Source organism: Typopeltis vanoorti, chromosome 22, assembly GCF_054136105.1.
Source record: "Typopeltis vanoorti isolate ZY-2024b chromosome 22, IOZ_Tvanoo_1.0, whole genome shotgun sequence".
NCBI classification, from domain to species: Eukaryota; Metazoa; Arthropoda; class Arachnida; order Uropygi; family Thelyphonidae; genus Typopeltis; species Typopeltis vanoorti.
Genome location: NC_143570.1, coordinates 13,355,995 through 13,382,705, shown reverse-complemented (window position 1 = coordinate 13,382,705; position 26,711 = coordinate 13,355,995). Strand labels below are relative to the sequence as shown.

Here is a 26,711-nt window from a genome sequence, read left to right as displayed (position 1 = left end):
TGTATGGTGGTATAAAAGTCTCGAGAGTGGCTGCACCGCATAGTTCAGAAAGCCTGGACAGAGGGATGAATTCCCGATGATTGGAGTAGAGCTCTTATAGTGCCCATATATAAAAAGGGAAATAAAACTGAATGTGAGAATTACAGAGTTATTTCCCTACTGAGTTTTCCTGGCAAGATCTATGCAAGTATACTTAAGAAACGGTTGAGAAGAATTGTGGAAGAAAAGCTTGGTGAAGAACAAACTGGATTCAGGCCAAATAGAGGCTGTCAGGATCAGATCTTCACTTTACGACATATAGGCGAGAAAGCATGGGAATATAACAAAGATCTGTATTTAAGTTTTGTCGATCTGGAAAAGGCATATGACAAGGTGCTAAAAGAGAAGCTATTCAATATGCTACAGTTATATGGTTTTAATGGGGCATTATATCAAGCAATACTTAGTCTGTATTTGAGTTGTAAGTCAGCAGTGAGAATTGAAGGAAGTACATCGAGATGGTTTAATGTGAAATCTGGTGGGAGACAAGGATGTACATTATCCCCTCTGTTATTCATTATCTATATGGATCACATTATGAAGGAAAGTGATATTAAACATGATATCAAAATTGGAGATGTTAATGTCAGCTCTTTGCTTTATGCAGACGATGTTATACTTCTAACTAAATCCACTACAAGTTTGAAAGATTCCCTGACTAAATTGAATAACTGTTGTAATAGATATGGTATGAAGGTCAGCATTAAAAAGACAAAGACAATGAAAATAGGTAGAATTGTTGAAAATGGAACAAGTGAAACATTTCAGCTACTTAGGCACGATTTTTAGTGAAGATGATAAATTAAGGAAGACAGCAGAATCAACAAAGCTGGTATGGTAGGAAGTCAATTGAATAAATTCGTATGGAATAAGAAAGAAATTAGTCAGAACACTAAATTAGCTGTATACAAGACGGTGTTCAAACCACTTATGGATCTGAGAGCTGGGTCAGAAGTAAAACACTTGACCAAAGACTAGAGACCGCAGATATGAGAGTCCTGAGAAAGATTAGAGGCGTGAACAGGTGGCATCAATGGCAATATCATATTAAAAACGAGGATACTAGGAAAGAACTTGACATTGTCAGTATCCAGGAATGTGTTAGCAGAGTTAATCTCAGGTGGTATGGTCACTTAAACAGAATGGGCGAGGAAAGATTAGCACAAGTGTTCTCTGCCAGGTTGGCAGGAAAACGACCCAGAGGAAGACCGAGATATAGGTGGATTGATACGGTACAATATGCCTTAGACGATAGAAATATAAGATCTGATAATGATAATATTGGAGTCTTGACAAGTAATAGACTGATTTGGAGGAAAATTGTAGATAGGAAGTTAGTAATGGTGTAAATATTTCATGTACACCCATTGAGGGTACATGTGTCAGGAATTTGATGATGAAGAAATGATTTTGCTAATGACACATAGCAGGTTTATGCTCCTCCAGTTATTATTATTCCAATCCCTAGGAAATGTCTTTTTCTGCCATATATCTTGGAAAAGTGGGTAGAGCATATCTGTGATTGTTGTGGTGTCAGATTTTAGAACTGCTGTGATATCATGTCCTGCTGCTTTCCCATTTTTCATTTCTTTAATAGCATTTTTTTAATCTCCAATTTAGATGGTGGGGTGTTTTTTATCAATTAAAAATTGATAAATTTATCACTGTTTTACATATATATTAGGTATGAATGTGTAAAACAATCATAAATTTACTGCTGCGTATCATCAAGGAGTGTTCAGACTACTATGGCAGTACTACATGATTAAGTTTACATTGTTATTAATCTCCTCTCAACAATTTTCTTCCAAATTGATCTATTACTTATTGGCACTCCAATATGTTCTATCTGATATTTCATGCTTTTAAGGCACTTCTGACTGAATTAGTCTACCTAGATGCTCTTTCTTGCCATCTGGGATCAAACACCTATTTTGCTAACCTTTCCCTACTCATTTTATTTAAGTGGCCATATACCACCTTAGATTAGCTCTGCTCTTACATTCTTGAATGTGTCATTTTTAATTTTCATTTTTAATATGATTGTCACTGAATTCTGTTCACTCTTCCAATTTTTCTCAGAACTCTCATATAGTCTCACTAGTATTTAACCAAGTGTTTTACTTCTAACTCACATAATCCATAACTTAAAACTGGTTTGAACACTGTTAATCTAGCAATATACAAGAAATTCTGACTAATTTCTCTCTTATTTCATATAAATTCTCAATGAAGAACCTACAGAATAAGGGTTAAAATTAAACCTTATTCTGTAGGTTCTTCATTGAGAATGCAGCTCACATTTTCTATGTTCCTGCCTATTTTCATTGTTTTCTTTTTACTGCTGATTTTCATGCCAAATTTGTTACATCTGTTATGCAGTTTAGTTAGAAAACCCTAGAGACTTGCACTGGGAGACTCGGATTTTAATATCTGATTTAATCTGACTCTTTCATAATGTGATCCATATAAAGAAGTCTTACTCTTGATTTTACATCAAAATATTTCCTTCAGTTCTAACTGCTGGCTTACAACTTAAATATAGATTATGTATTGTTATGTATAATGTTCCATTTACCCCATATAATGTAGTATTTTGAAAATCTTTTCTCTTGGCATCATGTCATATGCCTTTTCCAGATCTAAAAAAAAAGTACAGATCCTTGTCATATTCCCATGATTTCCCAGTAATTTGTCATTCATAAAGTAAAAATTTGATCTTGACAACCTCTATTTACTTGGAATCAAACTTGTTCTTTAAGTTTCTCTTTTGCAATCTCTTCTCAAGTATGCTTGCATAAATCTTACCTGGAACACTTAGTAGAGAAATTCCTCTAATTTTCACATTCAGCTTTATTCCTTTTTTTTTAATAGATGGAACTACGAGAGCTCCACTCCAATCATCTGAAATTCAACTTTCTGACCAGGGTCTCTGAATTATGCAGTGTAGCCACTGCAAAACTTTAATACCTCCATATTTAAACATTTCTGGTTGAATGTTATCTACTCTAGCTGCCTTTCCACATTTAAAGTTTTTGATGGCTTTTTCTACCTCAAGTATTGATGTGTACCCCTGTTCTGACAGGTTTTGTTTAGCACTCTTTCAAAGTAATTACTCCAGGCATCTAGAATATCCTTATTTTCAGTTTGTCACATTTATCATTTTTGATAAATGATATCCTTTTATAGTACTCTTTCCTTCATTTCTTAGCTTTTTGCAATATCTTCCAGAGCATTTTGCCATCTTCTTGATATTTGTTTTTTGTATGACTTGTTTAGCTTAGTTCTCTTACATTATTTTCTCCTTTCTTTTAGGGCATCTGCTGACTTGTTTGGTAGGAAATCTCAGTTTGCTTTCTTTTTGTCTAGGAGATTGCTTCTTTAACATCTTGTTTGTCATGGTGTTCTTATTTTTCTATCCTTGCAGACACATATGACCACATGCCCCCCCCCCCCCTTATCTGAATCAATGTTTTCTGTAGTGTTTGTCACAGACTCCAAGGTTTGGTTCTTGTTTTCAAAATATTTCAATTTTTCTTCAATAATGTTTGTATAGTTGAGTTTACAGTTTACCTGTGAAAGCTACTCAACTTTAATCCTTTTTAAAACTTTCTTACATACTGTTCTTTTCAATATGATATCCATTTTTATTCTACTTTGATGGTCACTTCCAGTTTCAAATCCTCTGTACACTCTTGTATCTGAACTAGTATGGAGATATCACTATTAACAATGACATAGTCAATTGGGCTTTTCTTATTTCTTGCATCTTCTCTCAATATGAACTTGTGCACATCTGTATGTTGGAGCATGGTGTTAGTAATGACTAGTCTATATCCTGAACAGAAATCCAGCAGATACTTACCATTATTATGAGCTTTGCCCTTTTTCTCAGATTCATATGATGGAGATTCATTTTCTACTCTGTTTAGATCTCCAACAAAGACCACTTCTTTCCATTTTCTTTGTTAGCTGCTTGCTCTCATGACTCAAAAAAAAACTCCTCCACTTTTTTCCTTAAGAGAACCTTCTATGGGACAATAAGTTTCATTGTCCGTTTCCCTATTTTGAAGTTTGCCCACATAACTACTTGAAACCCTTTTAATGAAGAAGTTTATCTTTGTGTTTTGGTGTTGAATGCTATTGCTACTCCTTCCTTTTGTTGATCATTATTGCCCTAATATAACACCCTATCCTTATTTAGTAAGATCTCATCTGTTTTTATTTTCTTTGTTTTAGTAATGCCAGTTATGTCCACATTTTCCAGTTCAAGTTCAATTCTCTTTCTATTAACATTCCTTATATTGATGGTTTCTATCTTCAATTCTTCTGATGTTTGGTTTATTCTTCTTTTACTAGATGATGGAGTTTGTTCTAGTAGCTACCTTTTCACTGTTCACCCTGATCCACTGACAAAAACAGTGGGGGCTTTGTTTAACTGGGTGACACTCCAGCTGGCATAGTCTCATCGTGTTGTACCATCATATATATTTGTGGTTTAAGTATAGAGAGTATTATTTGAGGCTTAGTCCCAAATTGTCAGCTCATTCTTGTTCATTCAGCACCCAGTAATACCTACTAACAGGGTGCACCATGTGAAGATGAAGATTGGATATTAGGTTAGAAGCCCAATTTGGTTTCCCACATTCCTTAAAGGTCATGTGGTGGTCTCCTCCCAGTTATTTGGTTTTGACCATTAAGCAACATATATATATTGTTTATACAGTTTTCAGTTTCCTTTCTTTCCCAAATTGGCTTTTTACATTAGAAATAGATTTTTTCAATTTTTAATGGAAAAGGCCAGTTTGGGAATGCAACTCTTGTCAACAGTTATTATAGGAATTTAATAATTTCAGACTTCAAATAGTAATGTCTGAATTACAAATCTGCTCCCTCCTTCCCCTGTTCTTTTCAGAAATGGCGTGTGCTAGAAATATATACATATAAAATTATTGCTCTGGTTTGATTGCAGTGTTAATCAACTTCCTGTTTTGTACTCATAAAGGGTTTAATAGTTTTTTCTCCAGATTATTCCGTCACTTGTTGATACATACGCCAGTATTATCAGATCTTGTATTTATGTCTTCTAGGGCACTTCTAACTGCATCAGTTTGTTTAGATCTTGTACTTCTGTCTTCCTCTGTCTTTTTCTAGCCATCTTGGCATCAAACAGTGTTCATGTTTTGCTAACTTTTTTCCATTCTGTTTAAGTGACTATATCATCTTGAATTACCTCTGCTCATCCATTCTTGATTGCTAGCATTGTCAAGTTCCTTCATTTTAAATATGATTGTCATCTATTCACTCCCCTAATTTTTCTGTCTGTGATCTTCAGGCTTTGATTACCTGTTTATTTCTAACCAAATTTTCAGAAATAAGTTGGACTTTAGACCTGCAGTCTTTTAATTTTGTTGTTCATCAATCAAATTGTCAACTCTGATTTGAATAGGATAACCATATTTATTGTAACTGTCAATGTTTTCATAATTACAATTAATTTTAATTTAAAAAAATGATATAGGATCAAAGCTGTATAACTGAGAGGAGACCTCCACAGCCTTTAAAGGAATGCGGAGAACCGACTATGGCTTCTGACCTAATGTCCAATCCTCACCTTCTCGTGGTGCACCCTGTTGGGTATCTATACTGGACACTGAACGAACAAGGATGAACAGGCAATTTGGGATTTAGCCGACCAAATTGTATTCCTATTGGCAACCAAACACAAAATGATGGTACAACATGACAAAATTTCATGCCGGCTGGGGCGTCTCCAGATTAAACAAGGTCCACGTTGTTTTTGCCAGGGAACCAGGGTGAACAGTGAAAAGTCAGCTACTGGAACAAATCTGAAAATACACCCCAACTCAACATCACCAGAGTTAAAGATCAGTACTATCAACATAAGAAGCTTGAATTGCAAAGAAATGGAGCTAGCTGAGGATTAAGTACCAAATCAACATAATAGGGGTGACTGAAACAAAAAAGACAAAAGCTGGTGATCTTTCTGAGCAACAAATACAAAATGTTATATTCAGGCAATGACAGTCAAGGAAAAGGAGTAGCCATAGTATTCAACACAAAATATGAGGCTAATCTTCTTGAATGGCAGGCAGTCTCAAGTAAATTGATGTGGGCAAATATCAGAATGGGGAACTGGACAATGAGACTTATTTGTGCCTATGGCCCCACAGAAAATCCTACTAAGGTAGAAGTGGAGGAAATTTTTGAGGCTTTAGAGAAAGCAACTGACACAATGAAAAAGGAAAAGTTGGTCCTTGTTGGGGATCTAAATAGCAGAGTAGGAAATGACTGTCAGACATACAAAAATATTTTGGGAAAATTTGCAGAAAAGAGCAAAGCTAATAATAATGGCAAATACTTGTTGGATTTCTGCTCAGGACATGGACTAGTTATTACTAACACCATGTTCCAACATAAAAATGTGTACAAATTCACATGGAGAGAAGAGGCATGGAATAAGAAAAGACTCATTGACTGTTATTGTTGATAGTGATGTTTTCTCCCTGGCGCTAGACACCAGAGTGTACAGAGGATTCAAAATTGGAAGTGATCACTATTTAATCTTGAGCAGGATAAAATTGAATCTCATATTGAAAAGAATAACATGTAAGAAAGTTATAAAGCGAATAAAAGTTGAGCAGCTCTCAGATGTGAACTGTAGACTAAAATACACAAAGAGTATTGAATAAAAAATGAAAGAGTTTGAGAACAGGAACCAAACCTTGGAGATTCAGTGGCAAGCCTTGAAGAAAACCCTGATTGATTCAGCTAGAGAGGCATATGGTGAAGTTGTCAGCAAGGATAGAAAAATTAGAACTCCATGGAGGACACGGGAAGTTAAAGAGGCAGTGAAGGAAAAGAAGAAATCATGTCAAAAGTTCTTGGCAAATAAGTCAGATTGTGCTCTTAGAGAATACAGAGACAGATGTAAGAAAGCTAAACAGTGTGTAAAACTAGCTAAAAAAAAAAAAGTCATGGGAGGACTTTGGCAAGAACATAGAAAATAAATATCAAGAAGGTGGCAAAATGTTCTGGAGGTTGTTGAAGAAGCTTAGGAATGAAGGAAAGAATGCTGTAAAAGAAGTTAGAGATGATAAAGGTGACATGAAAATGGGAGAAAAAGATATCCTTGAAGTATGGAGTAATTACTTTGAAAATCTGCTAAATGAAACAAGCAGTGATGACAGCACAGTGATAAAAAAAAAAAAAAAAAAAAACACTGACCAGGCATGCAGTCAGGAATACATATCCATACTTGAAGTAGAAAAAGCCATCAAAGACTTGAAATGTGGAAAGGAACAGGAGTAGAGGATATTCGACCAGAAATGCTGAAGTATGGTGGTATAAAAGTCTCACAGTGGCTGCACTGTATAGTTCAGAAGGCCTGGACAGAGGGACGAATTCCTGATGATTGGAGTAGAGCTCTCATAGTACCAATAGATAAAAAGGGAAATAAAACTGAATGTGAGAATTAGAGGTATATCCCTACTGAGTATTCCTGGTAAGATATATGCAAGTATACTTGAGAAACGGTCGAAGAATTGTGGAAGAAAAGCTTGGTGAAGAACAAGCTGGATTCAGGTCAAATAGTCTCTCAGGATCAGATCTTCACTTTACAACAAATAGTGGATAAATCATGGGAATATAACAAAGATCTGTATTTAAGTTTTGTCGATTTGGAAAAGGCATATGACAACGTGGCAAGAGAGAAGCTATTCAATACGCTACAGTTATATGGTGTCAATGGTGGATTATATCAAGCAACACTTACTCTTTATTTGAGTTGTAAGTCAGCAGTTAGAATTGCAGGAAGTACAGGAAGATGGTTTAATGTTAAATCTGGCATGAGACAAGGATGTACATTATCCCCTATATTATTCATTATCTATATGGATAACATAATGAAGGAAAATGGTATTGAACATTATATCAAAATTGGAGATGTTAATGTCAGCTCTTTGCTTTATGCGGAAGATGTTATACTTCTAAATAAATCCACTACAAGTCTGCAAGATTCTCTGACTAAATTGAATAACTGTCGTAATAGGTATGGTATGAAGGTCAACAATACAAAGAGAATGAAAATAGGTAGAATCATTGAAAATGTCAACTGTGTTGTGAATGGAGAACCTGTGGAACAAGTAAAACATTTCTGCTTCTTAGGCACGATTTTTAGTGAAGATGGTAAATTAAATATGGAAATAGACAACAGAATCAACAAAGCTGGTATGGTAAGAAGTCAATTGAATGAATTCATATGGAATAAGAGAGAAATTAGTCGGAACACTAAATTAGCTGTATACAAGACAGTGTTCAAACCAGTTTTAACTTATGGATCTGAGAGCTGGGTCAGAAGTAAAACACTTGACTAGAGACCGCAGATATGAGAGTCCTGAGAAAGATTAGAGGCGTGAACAGATGGCATCAATGGCAATATCATATTAAAAACGACGATATTAGGAAAGAACTTGACATTGTCAACATCCAGGAATGCGTTAGCAGAGCTAATCTCAGGTGGTATGGTCACTTAAATAGAATGGGAGAGAAAAGATTAGCAAAACAAGTGTTCTCTGCCAGGTTGGGAGGAACAAGTAACAGACTGATTTGGAGGAAAATTGTAGATGGGAAGTTAGTAATGATGTAAATTTTTCATGTAGTACTATCATATCCTGTACACCCCTTGAGGGTACATGTCAGGAATTTGATAATGATGATAAAAAATGATATAACATTCATTGCTCAATGTGATGATACTGCCTCGCTTGATTGAATCTATAGTAACATAAAAACCATATTTATTCTTGCAGAACAAGGTTCCCTGGGTTTTTCTCACTTAAAGTGTCTTGTCTTGAGATATTTGTTTAGATATAGATTTTTAATTAACCATGTAATAGATTTGTAATTATTTAACACAGAAAAATTTGCTGTATTCTGTTTGCATAATTGATAATCACTAGCATTTGTTTATTTTTCAGATGTGTGCCAGCTTGTGTAAACATTTGTGAATAGGACTTCATTAGAAGCATTGAATTTTAACCGTCACATTTGACTGTGTAACATTGTGACTAGCAGGTGAAAACTTTTATAATGTAATGACATCTTGATTATTGTTCAGGGTGTCATTACTGCTGGAATGGATGATTTCTCAGTTTTAATCATGAAGTAGTAATGTGATTGGACATTGCCTTGAATATACCAGAGTCATTTTCTTTTGTTTATATTCTGGGTTTCAACATGGCAACATTTTGCAACTGTCTAACTTTGTATATGCTGATTCTGACTTGTAAATTACTCATGTTTATAAATAACTAAGTTAACAATTGAAAGGATTGGTACTGCTGTAAGATTTTAAATTATTCTTTGTGTAATTGTTATCCTTCTGTTTATCATATGGAAATTTTACTTTGATGTAATTATTTGTTTTTCTGCATATGCCTAAATACTATTACTGTTATAAATTCTTTTTGTAAATGTAAAAAAAAAATACTGACAATCAAATAGTTGCTACAAAAATCTGTTGTATAATATTTCCTTAAAATCGTTGCACAATACCAATTCTAATTCCATGTTGTGTGTCATGAAAATAAGGATTAGGCTGAATGGCATTTCATTTAAATCAGTTTTGTTTTACTACATAAAAATTTGAAAAGAGAAACATGTCAGAAATAAAATCATTACATTTAAAATAATGATAAAGTTGTATATGACATGAACATTTTTGTAAATGAATTTTTTGCAAAAGGTACACTCATTATATCCCTGTTTCTCTGTTCATCATTCATTAGTGAATATGAATGAATCATGACTATTTTGCATAAAAAATAATTTTACAAAACAGATATTTAAGATTATTACAGCATTTTGCTGCAAATCAAAATTATTAACTTCCTTTAAGTTTTTATATCATAAAAGTAAAATGTGGAACTTTGTAGCATCTAATGTTTAATAGGCGAGCAGAATGACAAAATGAGTAGATCTAGAAAGAACTCGCATAATAAACTATTTAAATAGGCATTTTTATAATATACCAATGAATATTGAAAAAAAAAAATTTGTAAATGGCTTTTTATTAATGATCACAAATGAAAAAGATTGATTACTGCACTTTTTCCTTGAAAGGTCTTTTTATACAAAAACAAGAGAAACAGTTATTTCATTGGATACTTTGTGTTATTTTAAGTGAGTTTTGTCAGGAAAATTGTAGTAATCATTTGAATACTTTACAGCATATGCAGTGAATCTTAAAGATCTTACACAATTTTAAGGTATTGCATTAATAAAGAATAAACATTTTTATTTCATGAGTCATTTATTTCACTATCAACTTACATATTACATAATTTTGGTGCCAATTTTAATCTTTAAGAATATATAAAACTTTGGTAATATGAAAACAATTCCACATTAAATCTTTATTACCAGTGTAGGAATTGGTTTAGTTTATCAGCTTCTCAAAGGAAAGCTTTTGGCTATTCTATACTGGCATATTGTAGTGTTGTCTTAAATAGTGGTAATTTGAAAACTTTGTCCACTTTTTTTGAATTGTATTAGATATATATTAGCTTGTAAGATTCTATTTATTTGTTTGATAGTTTTGGGATATTTAAATTCTAACAAATAAGTGTTGAAAACCTAAAAAATAATATAAGTGAGGTTATTTCTAATAAATATTGCAAGAAGTAAAATTTGTCATTTGTATGACACAGTATGCAGGAAAATATTTTTTGGAAAAAAACATATGCTTCAAAAATAATTTTAAAAATTTGTCACTTAGCCTAAGCAGTATATTAAGTTTGATTATAATCCTCTACAGAACCATCTTAATAGTACTGTGATATTTTTTCTCTATAAATTAGAGTAAATGGGAGCATCTAAATGTTACTTAAATAAAAAATTAATAAATTCATAGTAATCTAACTTCATGTGAAAAAAAAGGGTTTTTAAGTCTGTTAAGCATTATCCTAAAATAATTTTGTCATAAAATTTGCTTGAATTTAGGTTTTCACTGTGATTTCTTTCAGTGATTATATATTTTTAGGTTTTTGCTTACAGATACTAGTCTGAAGTTATTCTTAACTTCATAATGCATATACTAATGTGTAAGTTGTAATATGGCACCTGAATTTAATACTCAGAGGAACAACATATGCCAGTGGACTCAACTGTTAAGTTCATTAACATATGGGCTTTGTTTTCAGTTTGTTGCATGTCCATGATTACATACAAAATTATGAGCTTGAATTCCTTGCCTGAAAAGCAACAATGAATAGCATGCGATATGTAACTGTTATATAATTATTTTACTTTTTATATTGAAGTTCGCATTGGATATGATCATTACTTGCAGTTTAATATTATTTTAATATTCATTGTATTTCTATCTGAAAAGAAATTTTGAAACTAGTATGCAGTCAAAAACCCCAGTAGTGTCCACTGTGTTTTTTATGAATATTAGTGAATATTTAGTGATGCTAATATGATATTAAGCCCATACCTGGTCACTCACTTATATTATAAACACCAGCTTATATTATAAACCAGTTACCTAACAACGTAATTGATTTGACTAGTAGGTGCTTGCCTCTGATCAGTTGAGAAAGGTGATTTATTGAGGTATATAAGCTGTATAATATTGAGTTTCCAGTGGATTAAGCTAGTTTCTGTATAAAATCCAGATTTATAATTTTGTTATCAAATCTGAAGTTTACTCTTCTTGATACAATTTTAGATCAACATATATTTAAAAAAAAAAAAAAAAAAACTAATAATTTATTCATGTAATGTATAGAAAATTATCCAGGAGAAATATGTGTACAACTGCCTATTTTCAGAAGTATTATTTTGCACAAATAAAAAGGTCATATCACTAGAATCACTTTTTTACTCTGCTTAACTAATCTATATGATAGTGATGTTGTATTTCTTCTCTTTGCTTTGTTCTGAAATGTCAATATCATTTATGTGTACTCCTTGATTGCTGTTAGTTTGGCATTAAGAGTTCTTAAAGAAAAGAAAAAAAAAGTTATTAGGTCGTTCATTTAAATTATCTATATATGACTAGTATTTAACACTTCTCTAGTTATTTCACTTTTTCTCAGAATCCTAGCACAGATGATAGCAGTTATTTTTCAAAGATCATTGATATAACTAATCAAAATTTTAGTTGTGATGGTGATAGTAGCAGTATTGGTAGTAGCTGACAATCACTGTAATAAATGGTTCCCCTTTGATAGTACTTTTAAATCATGAAACTATAACTGATATATACATAGAGGCTGGAAATGTATATATAGAATCTTGCTAGTATGTGTATACATCTTATCTGTTTGATCTTATCCATACAAAAGTATGTAGGTGATAATCTGCATACTTCCATATAAAAGCAGTTTGAAGGTTATTTATTAGAAAAGCACTCTTTAGAGCTATAGTCACTCTCATCATCATGTAATATATTTACTATCACTGCATTCTAGTATACTTGCTTAGGTATTTAAGCCATGTCTCTTATTGTATTACTTCTCCAGGTACAAGATATTAGTTAATAACATTTCAAGATATGATGTTTGCACAGTTTCATTAATATACCACCTTAAATTCTTAGGAAAAGTAGAAAAATCTTATTTTTTTTTTAGTTACAGTAGGCAATATTTCACTTTCATAACTACTATCAATAAATTAAGATTAGCAATATGTATGTCACTTCTTATATTAAATTGTATATTTATTTGCACATAACATTTTCAGAAATTAATGAAGGAGAAAGCTCAGTGATTGTTCATAATGTTGAAAACATGGTATTAGTTAACTAGTCTTCCTATTAAGTCTAAGAAAAAGTATAGCTGTTAAATTTATGTATTCTAGCAAACTTACATTTCTATTTTCGTGAAGTAATAATTGTCAATAGAAAATTTCTATAGTCTTGTGCACTGTTATTGCCTTAAGCCCATAAAAATCCTTTAGAATGCATATATATATATATATATATATATATATACACACATCTCATAATATGGTAAATACCTTATTAGAATCTGATTTGCAGTGTTTAATGGATACATATTAAATACTGTAAATATGTTTACAATGTAAATATATTTAATTAAATTTGATCCATGTGGGTCAAATTGTCATTAAACACATAGTAAGACAAATACAGTAGATGCATGATTTTTTTATAAAGCATTGTTACAATTAACATTCATTACCATAAAAATAAAGCAGAAGTCGTACACAACAGGTCTTTATGTCCCTGACTGGCTAAAAATCATGACAAATGTGATAATTATACACCATGATACTACTACTACTTGCTCCTCTGCTTTGTACAATTAGAAAATAGTTCATTTGAAATTTTTACTACATTCATCTATCAAGGATTATATAATCCCACACTCTTACCATCAATTTGAGTTTTGATGCTTTGAGCAAGATTATCCTATACCTTGCCAGTTCTGAATGTTTGTCACTTAATCCAGTTAGTGGATGCTACACCACTCCAGCCTCAGGTATTATTGGCTTCCTTATTACCATTTGCACCAGATGAAATCATCAGCTTTTTTGTTTTTTTTTTATATAAAGGAAAAGGGAGAGAATATGTCCCTGTTTAGTAGTGAGCATGATTTGCTAACAATGATAAAGCAGCTGCTTTATATGGTTTTCTAATGTAATTTGACTGATGCTGTTGTTGGACTAATAACTTAAAAAGAAGCTAAATGATTCATTAATTTTTCCCTGATTTTTGCATTGACAAGATGGAGGATATAGACTTATTTGCCAAATTTTTAGAACTTGAACAGTGATATGCATCTGTGCTCATCTATGTGTCTGAGAATACTAATACAAAATAATGTATTAGAATTTTTATAGTGATTTTTACTTTAACCTGGATAAAGTTTTCTGATATTTGCTTCAGTATTTCATTGAAATGGTTCTTGTTTTTAGTTCATAAAAAAAAAAAATTGATTACACTAAACTGCAATCAAATTTTTGAAATCTGATGGAAAGTACTTGAACTACCAATTAATATTTCATAATGAAATATATCTTTACAGATTTTAAAATGTGTGATGCAGATTAAGATAATTTTTCTCTGACAGTACAATTCAACACTTTTAATATAAAAATAACCATAGCAACCATATGCTGATCTGTTGCTTTATCAGTTCTTAATTTATGATTTCATCTAAAGAACATTTATTTTGATGTTATGCTAGCATTGAACTTGAATAGAATAGCTTGTCTTGAGAAAAGTTTTAAATGCGGTTTTTTTTTTAATTGAAGTATACATTATTTTATAATAACATTTTAGAGTTATTAAAATATAAAACTTAAGACCAGCCATAAAATATTTATTCACTGATGTTCTTTACAATAATCATTTCCTTTTTTGTATAATATGGAATTTGCAATTCCTGTCTCAAAAACACACAACATAAATGAAACTTGAGTTTCGTAATATAATATATATAAAGCCAATCTCAAATTATAGTCAATATAATTAATATCCAAAAACTGTCGACTCAATATTCTCAAAAATGTTTTTTTTGTTGGTTTCCAGTTTTCCTACATTTTAAAGTATAGTCAGTTTATTGCATGCTTCAAATTGATGTTTCCTTCTGGTTTTATTTCCTAAATTTTATTGGTTATCCAGAAAACTTTGCTACAAATGGCTGTTGGGTGCCAAATTTTTGTACTTACAATCTTTACATTTTATGAACAGCTTTCTATTAAGCTTTTAATATATCTTTAAACACTTTTTTTGTTATATTCAACTGAATTTTTAGAAAGTTTTTTAATACTATATTTTATATAAACTCATTCCCATCCTAATTTAATGGGATGCATTAAATTTTAAAGCAATAACTTAACAGGATTTTTTGTGAAGTACAAATATTGATATTGGTGATTAATATTTATATTAGAACTTAGTTATATGTGAGAAAATTTCTTAATCTCAGTATTTTCATTTGAAGTGCTTATACTAAGAACTTTATGCATTGAAATGCTGGTGATTGTAGTATATGTTGATATGTCATAATATAAGTTATTTAACAAAGTTTTTACTTGATTATATATGTAATCAAACAGATGCATACTTTATTTTATGTGCACAGTTATTCTGTATAGTAATTAGATTCTACTGCAATATATTCCAAGCCTGAAAGTGTTGTATTTTATGTGCACACAGGTATATGTATGTCTTTATATAGATTGTATATAGCCTCAGCTGTAGAAATCTTTTTTTCTGTCATTTGTGTTTATTATAATTTTAGAAATTTCACTCGTGAATAAGTAAAAGTCCAGAATTTAATAGATATTTCTTTAAATTATTTACTAATAACATACAGTAGTAAACTGCTACTTAAGAAATATTTCTGAGCATATGATTTTTATTAGAAAATACTGAATTTGTAGAAATTCATTTCAACATAGAGAATATATTGGGAAAAAAAAAAACTGTACACTCAACAGTCAGTATAATATTCCCTGCTGTATGATAGTCTTGATTCTTTTGATGTATAATTCTTCCTTTCACAGATTGATCTCTAGTTAATTTTAACTTGCATCCTTGACTGATGTAAATCAGCTGTGCTTTTTTGATCTGCTACCACATAATTATGTTAAGGCATATGTACTGTAAGTGGGAGAAGGGAATATAGTATTGAAATGCATTGTCTGTATATTGAGTACTGTAACCTACTAAGATATAGTACAACCTGAATTTATCACTGTCATGAAGTGAAAGTACAGATGGTAGCCAATTACTCGATGCAATATCTGTAAGTTTGCTGAAAAATAAAATAGTTTTTAATATGACTAATCTTGATCTTTATTAAAATTGAATTCTGATATTAAAAAGACATTAAACACATTGGTTCTTTTGTATTCATTTACTAATTTATGAAAGATTAGGAATTTTTAAATGTAGCTTGCAGAATAACTAAATTTTCTTCTTGATTTTATAAATTACTTGCAGAAAAGCTTTCAGTCTCCAAATTATAGTGAATCCATACCAGTGGCGGCTGGTGAAAAATTTTAAGTGGGGGTGCTGCATATATAATAAAAAACACTTTTTTTTCCTAATCAGTAATGAATTTATTAATAAATAAATTTGCATATTAAAAATATTTCATCCTTGCCACGAACAAACACCAATAATAAAAGTTTTGTATCAATAGCAATGACAAGTGCAAACGAATATTGGCATTAGATCGCAGTGCATTTGTTTTGTGTAACGATAATGGAAAAAATATAATTCTTTTCATATTTTCAACAGTGACACTCATAATTCAGCCTTGTGTCTATATAATGAATGTTATTTTAACAAAATAAAATAAGATTTACAAAAAAATAGTTCACCACAAACACGTGCCAATAATAACCGTTTCATATCTCACAGAAATAAAGCGCATAAGCATACTAAAAATACACTGCCGTTTGAGCAGTTACTGTTGGGAATGACGTACTATTGGCGTTAGATCACAGTGCATTTGTTTCGTAATTTAAAGCATTAATCGAACAATTCTAATTAACTATTCAATCAATGTCAAAACATAAGCTGTAACCTTTAACATGTTGTAAGCATTGTTATTATTTATAAATAAAATTTGATTTTTTTTTCATTTTTTCCTTGGGGGTGCTGCAGTGTCGCAGTGCTTATGTACGTGCTGCCACTGATACCTACAATGTGCTTTTGTGTTTCCACTATTTACAGCATTTTCTTTTGGTCTCATTTATTTTTATATCCATTTTATATGTATAGTTGCTTTGAAAACTAAATTCCATCTGCATTTTTATTTTTTTAGATTAAATATTTAAAATTTTTTCAGCAGCTCTGAAAATTGTATTTAACAGCTTGCAGTGCATAACCTGCAGTTTCCAAAAAGTTAAATCTAAATGGCCTCGCCTACTTCCTTTTGGGAATAAAGGTATTAAGGAATTTATTTATATAAAATCCTTAGTTGCATTATATAATACTTCTATAATGCTAGAAGAGAAATATTAATAAACTAGTCCTAATTACCATTTAAAGAACTCTTTCTAGGACATTTTTAGCTACTTTTCAAGTTAGTCAAACTCTGCAGATAATTTGAAATCTTCTCTCAATTGGTTTTTAACCACAAAGCTTCAGAAAAAGGGGTGCTTAAGGGTCAAAGCTATATAACTGAGAGGAGACTTCTACATAGCCTTTAAAGGAATGTGGAGAACCGACCAGAGCTTCTGACCTAATGAACAATCCTCACCTTCTTGTGGTGCACCCTGTTAGGTATCTACCTGGATACTGAATGTGCAATGAATGGCTGGCAATTTGGGACTTAGCCAACCAAATTGTACTCTCTCTTGCCTTAAATCACAAATAAAATGATAGTACAACATGCAGAATTTCATGTCTGAAATTACTGACATGAAATTCTAACACACCCCAACTCAGCATCACCAGAGTTCAAGATCAGTACTATCAACATAAGAAGCCTGAATGGCAAAGAAATGGAGCTGGCCGAGGAATTGGATAAGTACCAGATCGACATAATAGGGATGGCTGAAACAAAAAAGACAAAAACTGGTGAGATCTTTCTGAACAATAAATACAAAATATTATACTCAGGCAATGCCAATCAAGGAAAAGGAGTAGCCATAGTATTCAACACTAAATACAAGGCTATCTTCGTGAATGGCAGGCAATATCGTGTAGTGTGATGTGGGCAAATATAAGAATGGAGAAGTGGACAAGATTTGTGTGCCTATGGTCCCACAGAAGGTTCTACTAAGGTAGAGTGGAGGAATTTTTTGAGAGGCTTTAGAAAGAGCAACTAACAAAATCAAAAAGGAAAAGTTGGTCCTTGTTGGGGATCTAAATAGCAGAGTAGGAAATTGTTAGACATACAGAAATATTTGGGGAAAATATAGAGAAAAGGGCAAAGCTAATAATAATGGCAAATACCTGTTGGATTTCTGCTAAGGACATGGACTGATTACTGACACAATGTTCCAACATAAAAATGTGCACAAATTCACATGGAGAGAAGAGGCAAGGAATAAGAAAAGTCATTCACTATGTTTTGTTGATAGTGATGATTTCTCACTGGTTGAGGACAGTGTGCAGAGAATTTGAAATTAGAAGTGATCACTGTTTAGTCTTGAGTCGGATGAAATTGAATTTTATATTGAAAAGAGGAACATGTAAGAAAGTTTTAAAACAAAAAAGTTGAGCTTCTCTCAGATGTAACTGTAGACTACACAAACATTATTCAAGAAAAAATGAAAGAGTTTGAGAACAGGAACCAAACCTTGGAGATTCAGTGACAAGCCCTGAAGAAAACATTGATTCAGCCAGAGAGGCATGTGGTGAGGTTGTTTGCAAGGATAGAAAAATCAGAACTCCATGGTGGACACAGGAAATTTAAAGAGGCAGTGAAGGAAGAGAAGAAAGCATATCAAAAGTTCCTGGCTAATAAGTCGGCCTGTGCCCTTAGAGAATACAGAGACAAATTTAGGAAAGCTAAACCCTGTAAAAAAAAAAAACAGCTGAACACCATCATAACACTAATTGCAGGTATAGACAATATTGGTCTGTTCCAGTCTCATTATCCATCCAATATCCTTTTTTTGAGGTCTACCCTGCCTTCTCTTTCCAATTAACTTATATTTTAGTATTTGTTTTGGATATCGGGTGTTGGCCATTTGGTTTAACATTAGTTTCTTCTATTGATTTTGTTTTTAGTTCTTTTAAAATGTCTTCATTCCTTTTTTTGATCTAATAATGTGTATTTTGCAGTTCTTCTCATATCAAGAAGGTGGAGCTTAGAAATGGAGGAAAGAGTGATGTAAAAGGAATTAGAGATGATAAAGGTGATATGAAAATTGGTGAAACAGATATCCTTGATGTATGGAGTAATTACTTTGAAAAAATTCTAAATAAAACTGTCACTGCATAGTGGTAAAAAAAAATACTCAACAGGCATGCAACCAAGAATACATATTCACACCTGAAATAGAAACAGCCATCAAAAGCATGAAATGTGGAAATGCAGCAGGAGTAGATATCAACCAGAATGCTGAAGTATGGAGGTATAAAAGTCTTGCAGTGGAACAGAAGGATGAATTCGAGTAGAGTAGAACTCTCATAGTACCCAAGACAATGTGAGAATTAGAAGCATTTCCCTACTGAATGCTCCTGATAAGATTTACAAAAAGTATACTTGAGAAACGGTTGTGAGGGATTGCGGTAAGGAAGCTTGGTAAAAAAACAAGCGGGATTCAGGTCAAATAGAGGCTGTCAAGATCAGATTTTCACTTTACGACAAATAGTTGAGAAATCATTGGAATATATAACAAAGATCTGTATATAAATTTTATAGACCTGCAAAAGGCATATGACAAGGTGCCAAGAGAAAAGCTATTCAAAATACGACAGTTAGATGATGTCAATGAGGCATTATAATTAAACAATATAGTCTCTGTTTGAGTTGTAAATCGGCAGTTAGAAGTGAAGGAGGTATAGGAAGATGGTTTGATATTAAATCTGGTGTCAGACAAGGATGTAAATTATCCCCTCTGTTGTTCATTATCTATATAGATCACATTATGAAGGAAAGCAGTATTAAACCTAATATCAAAATTGGAGATGTTAATCTCAGCCTTTTACTTTATACAGATGATATACTTTTAAATAAATCTAGGACAAGTCTACAAGATTCCCTGACTAAATTGAATAACTGTTATAAATTTGGTATAAAATCAGCAATAAGACAAAGATGATGAAAATGGGCAGACCATTGAAAATATCAACTGCATCGTGAATGAGGAACCTATAGAACAAGTAAAAGATTTTAGCTACTTTGGCACAATTTTTAGTGAAGATGGTAAATTAAATATGGAAATAGACAACAAAATTAACAAAGCTGGTATGGTAGGAAGTTAACTGAATAAATTCATATGGAATAAGAGAGAAATTAGCTGTATAAGACATGTTCAAACCGATTTTAACTTATGGATCTGAGAACTAGGTTAGAAATATAAAAAAAAAAAAAAAAACTTGAAGATTAAGGATGTGAGCAGATAGCATGAATGGCAATATATTAAAAACAAGGATATTAGGAAAGAACTTGACATTATTAGCATCCATGTTAATCTCAGGTGGTATCACTTAAACAGAATGGGAAAGAAATGATTAGCAAAACAAGTGTTCTCTGCCAGATTGGCAGGAAAAAGACTGAGAGGAAGACCAAGATATAGGTGGATTGCTACAGTAAAAAATGAAGTGCCTTAGAAGACTGAAATATAAGATCTGATAATGTTGGAGTCTTGACAGATAACAGATTGATTTGGAGGAAAATTGTTGATAGGAAGGTGGTAGCGACTATAATAGCACTACATGGTTATAAATGAAGACACGTCTTCATTTATAACCATGAGTTCAACTATTAATAATGACAGCAAGGAATAACTTCCTACTTATTTCTAAAAGTTAGTGCTAAAGAAATTTTTCCTTTTGAATAATAAAATGCATTAGAGGATTTAGTTTTCAAAAAATGTCATAGCAGGTCCTGACTTGAATAAAGGATATCTAAGTATATACAGAAGCAGGTGAGTTTTTAAACATTTCTTTATAATTGCATGTATTTAAAATATTTTTCTCATTGGCTGACTCACCATTATATCCAGTCTTTTCCTGTAATCATCTAGGTTCAGACCAATTTCAACCACCTCAGTTTCATTTTTATTTAAATGGTGTTACACTTTGTGGAATCAGAATAGACAACTACAGTTATATTCTTAAGCATGCAACACTGTTCACCTGTTATTACTATGGAAGTTTTTCAAACTACAATTTAAAAATAATAATATCCATATATCATGAAAAATTCCCATCTTACTCCTGTAAGTAAATATTATTTTTATGGCTATTTAGCCTATTTTTGTTTAGGAGTAATCCTTTTTTTATTTCATTGGCTTTTTATTCAAATTTTAGGGCATTATGTTTTATATTGAGAACAAGAACCAAACCTTGGAGATTCGGCAAACCTTGAAGAAAACCCTTATTAATTCAACCAGAGAGGCATGTGGTGAGGTTGTCTGCAAGCATAGAAAAATCAGAACTCCATGGTGGACACAGGAAGTTAAAGAGGCAGTGAAGGAAAAGAAGAAAGCATATCAAAAGTTCCTGGCAAGTAAATCAGCTTGTGCTCTTAGAGAATACAGAGACAAATGTAAGAAAGCTAAACAGTGTGTAAAACTAGCAAAACAAAAGCCATGGGAGGACTTTGGCAAGAACATAGAAAATAAATATCAAGAAGGTGGTAAGATATTTTGGAGGTTGTTGAAGAAGCTTAGAAATGGAGGAAAGACTGCGGTAAAAGGAATTAGAGATGATAAAGGTGACATGAAAACAGGAGAAAAAGATATCCTTGAAGTATGGATTAATTACTTCGAAAAATTGCTACATGAAACGAGCAGTAATAGCACAGTGGTAAAAAAAACACTGAACACGCATATCCATACTTGAAGTAGAAAAAGCCATCAAAGGCTTGAAATGTGGAAAGGCAGTAGGAGTAGATGATATTCGACCAGAAATGCTTAAGTATGGTGGTATAAAAGTCTTACAGTGGCTGCACTGTATAGTTCAGAAGGCCAGGACAGAGGGATGAATTTCTGATGATTGGAGTCAAGCTCTAATAGCACCCATATATTAAAAGGGGAATAAAACTGAATTTGAGAAATACAGAGGTATTTCCCTACTGAGTGTTCCGGGCAAGATTTATGCCAGTATACTTGAGAAACAGTTGAGAAGAATTGTGGAAGAGAAGCTTGGTGAAGAACAAGCTGGATTCAGTCCAAATTGAGGCTGTCAGGTTCAGATCTTCACTTTACGACAAATAGTGGATAAATCATGGGAATATAACAAAGATCTGTATTTAAGTTTTGTCGATCTGGAAAAGGCATATGACAAAGTGCCAAAAGAGAAGCTATTCAATACGCTACAGTTATTTGGTGTCAATGTGGCATTATATCAAGCAATACTTAGTCTTTATTTGAGTTGCAAGTCAGCAGTTAGAAATGGAAGAAGTACAGGAAGATTGTTTAATGTTAAATCTGGTGTGAGACAAGAATGTACATCATCCCCTCTGTTCATTATCTATATGGATCACATTATGAAGGAAAGTGGTGTTAAACATGATATCAGAATTGGAGATGTTAATGTCAGCTCTTTGCTTTATGCGGAAGATGTTATATTTTTAAATAAATCTGCTACAAGTTTGCAAGATTCCCTGACAAAATTGAATAACTGTTGTAATAGATATGGTATGAAGGTCAGCATTAAAAAGACAGACAATGAAAATAGGTAGAATCGTTGAAAATGTCAACTGTGTTGTGAATGGAGAACCTGTGGAACAAGTAAAACATTTCAGCTACTTAGGCACGATTTTTATTGAAGATGGTAAATTAAATATGGAAATAGATAACAGAATCAACAAAGCTGGTATGGTAGGAAGTCAAATGAATAAATTCATATGGAATAAGAGAAATTAATCAGAATACTAAATTAGCTGTATATACAGGGTGTTCGGGATAAATTTGACATATTTATAATTAATTATATTTTTCCGTAAGTTACATGTATTAACACACACTTCTCTTCATTTAAAAGTTTGGACCCTTCTTCATTCATATACAAGATGTCAGAAAGGATGGATAGCTGGAACCCACCTGAATCATGGAAGAGAATAACTTGTATCATGATGATTCGTGCCCGCCATCAAAATAAGGATATTACGACTGCTGCCCAATGCTCCCTGAATACAGTAAAAACAATCAGGCATGAACTAGAGACTTGCAATGGTGACTACGAGGATGTAGCAAGAAGAAAGATCCCTAGCAGACGATCTGATTGCGTTCGTACAGCAGAATTCCTCGCAAATCTGCAGGAACAGGTGTTGAAGAACCCTGGCATTGGAATTCGGGCTTTGTTCGTGGAGTTGCTAACTGTAGTCAAGCCCTGGATAACAAGGGTAGCCAATGGTAGGCCGTATGTATGGCAGCAGGATTCGGCCCCTTGCCACACCTCTGGGAAAAGTCAAATATGGTTGTCTGAAAATTTCTACGACTTCACCAGTCCAAATGTTTGGCCTCCAAACTCCCCAGACCTTAACCCCATGGATTATTTTGTATGGGGCTCAGTTGAAAAAGACACCAATCGCACTTCCAGTAATACAAAAGCCCAGTTAATGGATAAAATTAAAACAGTTTTTGCGGCCCTTCCCAGGGAGACTGTAGCATCAGCTTGTTCGAGGTTCCGAAGCAGAATTGAAGCTGTGATCGATGCTAATGGTGGTTATTTTGAGTAAATCTTGTTGATAGTATTGTAATTAACTCTGCCTGTAATGTTTTTTTGTCAATTCATTAAATTTAATAGATACAAAGAAGATTTTCTTTTTCCTTACGAAACTGTCAAATTTATCCCGAACACCCTGTACAAGACGGTATTCAAACCAGTTTTAACTTATGGATCTGAGAGCTGGGTCAGAAGTAGAACACTTGACCAAAGACTAGAGACCTCTGATATGAGAGTCCTGAGAAAGATTATAGGTGTGAACAGATGGCATCAATGGCAATATTATATATTAAAAATGAGGATATTAGGAAAGAAGTTTCATTGTTCTTCATCCAGGAATGCTTTAGCAGAGCTAATCTCAGGTGGTATGCTCACTTAAGCAGAATGGGCAAGGAAAGGTTAGCAAAACAAGTGTTCTCTGCCAGGTTGGCAGGAAAACAACAGAGGAAGACCAAGGTATAGGTGGATTGATACAGTGCAAAGTGCCTTAGATGATAGAAATATAAGATCTGATAATGTTGGAGTCTTGACAAGTAACAGACTGATTTACGGATTTGGAGGAAAATTGTAGATAGGAAGTTGGTAATGATGTAAATTTTTCATGTAGTACTATCATATCCCATATACCTGTTAAGGGTACATGGCAAGAATTTGATTATGATGTTTTATATGGACAGATATATGAAGAATATATAGGAAGGGAAAAAAGCCTTCCCCCCATGAACTCCGAAGACAATGCACTGTCAAAATGGCTCGCATCCCATTCTCCCACCTCTGATTTTATCCCAGAATATCCTTCTTCTTCCCCAAAGATTTCTATGTTCACCCCCATCCCAAAATATTCTCTGCCCCCCTTTAATAATTTAAAAAATATAAAAAACTGTGTTTTTCTAAAAAGTTCATAAACCTCTTGCCTTACAAATTATTCTCTCACTTTTCCAACCCTCCTTCCATTCAGTCAGTCATACTTCTTTCAACAATGAATGTATATCGCTGTATGCTGGGATGCCACTGAAAAAGAAGACAGCCAGCAACATCCCACAAAAGTATGTCCGTTTTTTTTTTCCTGTGTATTTTTCTTCCTATATATTTTTCATATATCTGTCCATATAAAAAAAGTAATGCCCTAAAATTTGAGTAAAAAGCTAATGCCAGTATAAAAAAGTGGTACTCCTAAACAAAAATTAGGCTAAATAGCCATAAAAATAATAAATAATACAGTTTAACATTACAACTGCAATGAAAGCTGAATTGCTTGTTCCCGTAGTGCAATAATTAGCATATGACAATCTCATTCAAGTAGCATATATAGAAAATGTTTCAACTGTATTTAGTAGTATTTTCTATATTGCGATTTTTTTCTCCTCATTATTTTATATTTTCTTGATTATATTTATTCCTTTTTGATACTTTGTGATATTTTACATTTGTTGGTGTTTTTATTATTTTTTTTTTAAATAAAATCCATGCATTACAAGTATGACTAGGAACAGAACAATCCAAATTGATCATTGAACTCTGGAGTTACTGAAAGTATATCTAATATGAGGGAAGAAATTAACTAAATATATATATATATATATATATATACCTTGCATATCTTTTATTCAACAATATCATCTTGAAAACAAACAGCAGAAATGGCATCACTACAAATGAATATGATGGTACAACAGAAATGCAAAACGTAAATTATCAAAAATGGATACTGTGCACCATTCTTGTCTGAGTTCACTAGTTTCAAGCAATATGGAAAGGATTACATCAGCGATGAGTTTAGTGCCAATGCTTAGGTTAGAAGGCCACTGAAGCAAAAATTGAAGGAATCGATGAGATTTTAAGTGAATGAGAGAAGATAACGGTACTCTAGTTATCTAGAACACTGATAGTTCCAGTAAAGATATCTGTTCTTGGACTGAAAGTAACAGATCAGTAAATAATTCTAATCATAATTAGAGTAAAAATAATTGATGCTTGATAGATGAATGTGACAGGAGAAGACACTAATAATCAGAATAATACCTTAACTGCATATATCAGTTAAGGTATTATTCTTTGTGATATTCATCATTTATGAATATCACAAAGTGAAATACCCCACTTCAAGGTATAAGTGGCTTCTGCCATTGCTGTTTTCATTTTCTATGCATTTCTCTTTTTACACATATATAATGCAGGTAACTTTTGGGGACACTGTATTTGAGTAGGGAGCCACTATTTCTTCCATCAAAGTGATTCTGTAGGCAAACTACTAAATACAGTACACAGAACCAACTTGATGTTAATGCATCAAGAGGATTTCTGACAACCAGTGAATAATCCTGCTTCTTTCTAATCTTTGCATGGAGGAAGTATGATTACAGTAATATGCAGAAGTACAATGAGGACACCATAGCTCCTACACTTTGTATCTCAATTTCTGATATTTACCAATAATGATAGATATTGGCAAAAATAAATCTTTTTTTTTAGGTTGGCCCATAAAAGAGTTTGACTGGTCCACCTATAGTACATTAGGTCTATGTATGGGAAGAGATTTGGGAAAGGAGGAACTTCTTCAAATTAGATTTGAAGGCCTATTTAGGAGGTAGAGAAACTTGTTCTATGAGCATAAAGTTGTACTGTGAAGGGGAAGAGTGGGTGACATCTTGCACATATGGATTTGATAGAGGGGAAATTATTGATGCTAGTTCTAATGAACATTTATCATGGATTTAGTAGATTTAGCATAGGCATTTAGTAGATACTAAATGTCTATAGAAGAGTGAGGTGGTAAGAGATAAGTTATTAATCAGTGATCGTTTTCTTCTATGTTGAGATGAGTATTTATAGAGAACTCTGTAACACTGTTCCTAATGTGTGAGCAGTACTCTGGACAGGCAGATTTATTTGTGCAGGGTTAATAGTTGTTCAGATTTAGCTGTTTTCGCTAAAGTAATGCCTTTAGCGAAAGGAATCCCAAATTTTTTGATTCCTTAGAGGCAGTGCTTATGCCAATAGTCTTGGTGCCACAGTAATCCCAAGGAAAGAAATTTCATTTTGCCTAGAGATTTGGGTTGTTTTTTGTGAGAAATAAAGCAGAACTCTATTTTTGCAGGTATTGAAATTGACAAGGTTATCTGAGTCCAATGAAATAATGGGTGGGAGATCAGAATTTAGGTTACAGAGAAGAAGGAATGTAGTGTATTGTCATTGCAAAACTGTGTATTGGATTGAATGTCACCTGGAGCAAGTCATTGATGAATAGAAGAAACAAGGCAAGTGAGAGGACAGAATGCCATCATTAGTTGTAGTTTGAAGATAGAGAACTGTCCAC

The 26,711-nt window shown here is 32.7% G+C and overlaps 1 protein-coding gene across 2 annotated transcripts in view; it reads left to right on the top strand.

The window, feature by feature from the left end:
* The window catches only part of Spec2 (CDC42 small effector protein Spec2), a 91,170-nt gene extending 75,287 nt beyond the window's left edge, over positions 1–15,883 (top strand). For both annotated transcript variants that reach the window (XM_090412050.1, XM_090412049.1), the window contains exon 5: positions 9,039–15,883. The gene's annotated coding sequence lies outside the window, so the exon portion shown is untranslated. The remainder of the gene's footprint in view (positions 1–9,038) is intronic.
* Positions 15,884–26,711: the final 10,828 nt, after the last annotated feature.